Source organism: Puma concolor, chromosome C2 (genome assembly GCF_028749965.1).
Source record: "Puma concolor isolate L17-30 chromosome C2, mPumCon1.1.hap2, whole genome shotgun sequence".
NCBI lineage: Eukaryota > Metazoa > Chordata > Mammalia > Carnivora > Felidae > Puma > Puma concolor.
Window position 1 is genome coordinate 52,116,261 of NC_141675.1, and position 5,379 is coordinate 52,121,639.

Here is a 5,379-nt window from a genome sequence, read left to right on the forward strand (position 1 = left end):
ATTTAACATAGACAAGGCCTCTTTTCTCCTTGATGTGGGTCTGTGAAAAATTCATGATCTAAATACCAGAGAGAATAACTACATTAACAACTTAGTTTCTAAGAGACAAGAAATGAAGACGTTCTCTGATCTTGACCAATTCCACAAGTGGAACGTGTATCATCCAACTAAACTCTGATACCCGAATGGCTTTGCCCATTCTCTTTTTAAACACACTGGGAAATGTCAGAAAGATAAACTTCATAGAAATAGAAACTTCTTTTGTGGTTCTTCACTTAACTTAAATGAGCTCAGTATTGTTGGTATTATAAGTAATTGGTACTTAATAAGTACTTCTGAATATGAATGTTTTTATCATCATCTGAATATTAGGAAAACGGTGAACTTCCATGTTGTCATCAAAAAACCAATTAATGAAGTATTCTGGAAGGTATGTAAGATAATATATAAGCCAATATATGCAAGCACTTTTTGCAATAAATATTATACATACTCAAGTATTGTTTTATGATCATTATTATGTATTGGTACGATTTAAGAACAAAACTGATTTCCCTGGGTATTGAGTCAAATTTAAGTGGACACTAATTACTGAAATACATTTTAACAGTGTCTCCGAGGGAAATTCACATAATATTTTTTTCCCAGGCCTAGGTCCAAAAGTAGTTGGGAACATCTTGGAAGGGGATATGGCCTACTCATTACTCATGCTACTTACTGCCCCCAGATCTGTTTTCCAACTACCAACTAGCTAAATTTCTTCTTGGCTTGTGAAAACTGAGGAGTTCGCAGCCTCAGGAAATACAATTGGAAGCTGCGGGTGTATGTTGGGGTCAGGGGTGTTTGAAGCAAGATGCCTATTTTCTTCAAACTGTTAAAAAACAGTTTTTAAAAAACCAAAGCAAAAAAAAAAACCTTGGCTGCAACTGGGTAACTCCTGAGTATTTCACCATCACCACTCAGATGACACTTTCCCACTCTTCCCTGCTCAGGTTCCTCCTCACTTGGTGCCATTTAGCGCTTCGCGAATTTGCGTGTCATCCTTGCACAGGGGCCGCGCGAATCTACTCTGTATCCTTCCGATTTTAGTATATGTGCTGCCGAGCGAGCACTTTGTACCTTTTACATTCTCATTTATATCCATACTCATCCCTGTCTGAGCACAGTTGTCATATAAGGGGGTTTCGGAGGGGCATAGGTCACAGGAACCTATAGCTGTACCTTCCTATATTAAAAATATATATATATGAAAAAGAAAAAAGTGTCATTCTGTGTTAAAGGCATGGAGGGTCCTTCTTTGTATTTGTGTGGCATAACTTTGATATTCAAAGAAAGCTGATGACTAACACCCCGCCCCATCACAGAGGCTCGGGGCAGTCCCTTTGCACTCTTTCCCTGCTTTCCATTCTTATGATTTAGTGTAATCTAGCCCCTTGCTGTCAGGAGCACGCAATGAAATCAGAAACTAAAGGGTCCTGAGTGCACACACCCTTCTAACAAAAGGAGTTCACAAAGACGTTTCACTCAATTGGCCACCTCTGCGTTTAGGCTGCGGACTGCTTCCCACTAGGCAATGTGGAAAATGTGGGCTTCAAAACTCAACAATGAATAGAGCTGGCATTGTAGTGTGAAGGAACGGCAGAGTAAGGGAAGGGATTCCCAAGCACAATTTTCTTCATGCCACACATTGATTCTGTCCCATTCCAGCTCCCTAAATCTTTACATTCAATTTCTAACGGGTATCTTCAGTGCCCATTACCTCTGAACAGCCACCGTTCAGAGGAAAAAGCAAGAGTGATCACAAGATTAACCCATAAGTTACCTGATGATCAAAATCTCATACTTTTAGCACACCAAAATTCCAGGGACTTTATTTACACAGCCTCATAAATAGGAGAGTGAGGCTGGACCTGTCCAATATGGGCATTTCCATAAGATGAAAGGAACTTGGGCTCCAGCTCTGTCACAGGCTCGTGCATACCCTTGAGCAAGTCCATCCACCTCCCCGAGTTTGTCTTCACCTCCATAGAAATGCATAGACTAGACTAAATTGTCTCCAGGGTTCCTTCCAGCTCTGAAATCCTATGACCTGTAATTATTATACGGGTGGTATATTTCAATACTTAGCAGAAATTAGAAATGTCAAGAAAAAAACCTCTTCTTTAAACATTTCTAAAACTTAGAACTCTGATTTCACAATAATATTAAAGGCTTAGAAACCTGCCCACACTCCCAAGTTTATGCCTTTGTCAACCAAGGGTGGAAGAACTGGAAGAAGTTTGGTTTGAGTAAATCTCAGTTTACAATTTTCTTTCTTTTGCCCAGGAGGGTTTTGTTTCGCTTAATCTTTTTTTTTTTTTTTTTTTTTTTTTTTTTACTGATGTTAATTTTGAGGAAAATATGGTCCAATTGTTCCTGAGCTATTTTGAAATTCAGCAAAATACAATTTAGTTCCAGTTATTTTCCATCTAATCCCAAACTCTATAAACTCATTTATCTTTCAACCAGACATTGCTTTTGCAGTGACTAGATACCAATATTGAAAAGGCTCAAATGTGGTTTTAGATATGCAGCCCAATGAGTTTGAAAAAAAAAAAGATGAAAAAGAAAAGATGAAAAAGAAAGAAGTGTCAATCTGTATCTAAATTTGCCCCAAATCTCTCTCTTTTAGCTCAGACTATTTGGCAGGCTTTTATTGGGAGCATGACAGTTGTCATGGCCTAACTATGAAGTTCATTTTAAGAACATTTGACCTAGTCTGTCTTTCTCTTTCACAGATACTCTCCTACTGGGTTTTCATAAGAACATGGACTTTTCTTGGAACCTCCAGACCAACCTACTATCACTGTGTGTCTTCTTTAAAACCCTGTGGAAATGACAGCACACAGCAGATGTGTTCATCCTAAATTCCTACAGAAGAGAAATCTTTAGCCAACCTTTACCAGAGCAGCAATATTATGTGTCTGGTCCCAAATGGGCTCTCCAGTGCTAAGCTGAGGGCCTGGTACACAGGAAGCTTACAACAATTATTCGTAAAGTGAACACATTCTAGCATGAGGTGATACACACACGAATAAATGAATATGACATATGAAAAGAAGAAAATCATCATCTCAAACCTTTCATATTGGGCACTAGGAAATTTTCCCAGAAGAATTATTTTCTGCGAAAATAGATGATCTCTCTTCTATAGTTTTTCATTTATAAAATTTGAATGAGAAGCATCCCAAGCATGATATGCATAATAAGCAGTTCTGGCTAATTTAACCAAAAGAATTAGATAGCTATAGAATTCTATAACACCTGCTGCAATTTTGCCAACAATGGGTTCTATAACTGAATTAACCAATAATCAGTGAAAGTCCCTTCGACAGTTGTCTCCATTGAATTGAATTTTACTAGTTGTTTTAGCATACTGTCAACATAAACCAAATCGCCTTATTGGAACATTCCTTTTTTCCCCCTCACTCAGTAGTTCCTGTAGTTAGCACTCATTTGTGCAACAAATAAATGAGAGTCCCTTCTGTTCCAGGCCCTATTCTAGGCTCTGGAGAAGTAGCAGGGTACAATATAGAGATAGCTCCTCCTCTTGTGAAACATATATTTGACCAGAAAGAGATGAATAATAAATAAACAATTACATAAATAAGATAATGTTCGAAAGTTAGGGGTGAAAGAATCAGGTAAGAGAGGCTAGTGTCAGGGGCAGGCACCATAGGTTAGGTGGTCAGGGAGGTCTCCCTGAGGCAGGAACTGCGGAGCTCAGAACTGACAGGTGAGCAGTCAGTCCACACGAAGATCTGGGAGAATGGCATTCCAGGCAGAAGGAACAGCAGAGGCCAAGCTCAAGGCAGAAAGAGGGGTTGAAAAGGAAGACCAGTGGGTAATATGGAAGGGATATAAAAAGAAGCTGAGAGCAAACAGGCTGAACCTCGTAGGGAATGCGTTGCAGAGTTTGAGAAGCTAGAAGGTGACCAACATGATTTGTTTCTAAAAGGTCCCTCTGACTCCAGGGAGGGTGGAGTGTGGGAGGGTGTAGGAGTTGCTGCTGCCCAGGTGTGGCATTAGAGGTCACAAACTCAAGTGGTAGCAGTGGGAACAAAGCAAATAAGTAAGAGATAGATCTCAGCAAAAGCAGTAAGACTTTCTGGCTGATTGACTGTAGGGAGTGAGAGAAAATGCTGGGTGATGCCTTATTGAAATTAATGAGATCTACTAATTAGGATAGCATTTTACCATAAACAAATTATTAAGCACTTTTCCTGCCATTATCACTGTCCTGCCTTTAGGAATAAGGCTTAAAGATCATTAAAAAGGCATCTGACAGGAGTCAGGGGACCTCTAATACTTTCTAACCATGGGGAAGGAAACTGCAGAAGTCGAGCTATAAAATATGTCACATTTATAAAGCACGTTGCTGTTTACAAAGTGCTTTCATATCCATGGTCTCCCTCACACTCTTTATTTTTCTTCAATTTATATGACATTTCCATTGAATGGGGTGGATTAGTAAGCTGGTGCATTCACGTAACAAAAACCGGATTCTGATGAAGAGTTTGTTGACATCCCACTGCTTATTATGAGTTTTTTTTTAATCTTGCCTAATGACAAGAACTCCTCTTCTAACAGAAATAGTTTTCAGAAATTTAGAAGAAACATTTTTCCATTATCTTTTTGTTTCAGTGCTATCCACAGATCACGCTTAGACCAGATTTACGAAAAGTAGGATTCAATCAGAGTTTTAAGAATTCCAGCATTATGAAAGTTTTGAAATGATTACGCTTTTCACCGAATGAAAAGGAAATTCAGATTGTTATGCATGAATTAATTAGGGCCATAACCTCCCAGGCCTGCACACGGATCAAAGCAGGCTTCTGCCCCAAAGCAGGCTGAGAGGGGGAGCTGTATGCAAACAAAGGCTGTGATCTTTCCAAGTGCATGGTCATGCCATTGTCTCAACCAGAGAGAACACTAGACACCCAGCCCCAGAGCCTTGTACAAAGGGACTGGTGGCTTCTGCTCCCCCAGAAAAGAAACCAAGAAAGGTGGCCCAACTCATCTATGATGTTCCGCTAAGGGGAAGGCAGCATGGCTGAGAAGCACAGACAGCACAGGGCTGCAGGAAAGTGGAGACCATCAGAATATCCCTCCTGGGCTTTCCCTTCCCATGAGAAACCTCAGAATAAAGTGGAAAGGGCAGGGACTTTGGAGACCAGTGACAAGGATAAGAGTGCTGACTTATGATGAGAATCCAGCCTCCCCTGTGCAGGGGAGACAATCCACTCGCTCACAGGGTTAATGGGAGGATTAAAACCCATCACATAAAACAGATATACTAATGATTGTTGTGAACATCATTAAACTTATCAAAGAAAATCT

At 39.9% G+C, this 5,379-nt stretch overlaps 1 non-coding gene across 1 annotated transcript; it reads right to left on the reverse strand.

Moving 5' to 3' along the window:
- Nucleotides 1-1,006: 1,006 nt before the first annotated feature.
- On the reverse strand, nucleotides 1,007-1,112 carry LOC112850543 (U6 spliceosomal RNA). The gene has a single exon (XR_003222666.1). It is a non-coding gene; the product is annotated as a U6 spliceosomal RNA (small nuclear RNA).
- Between the last annotated feature and the right edge of the window lie 4,267 nt (nucleotides 1,113-5,379).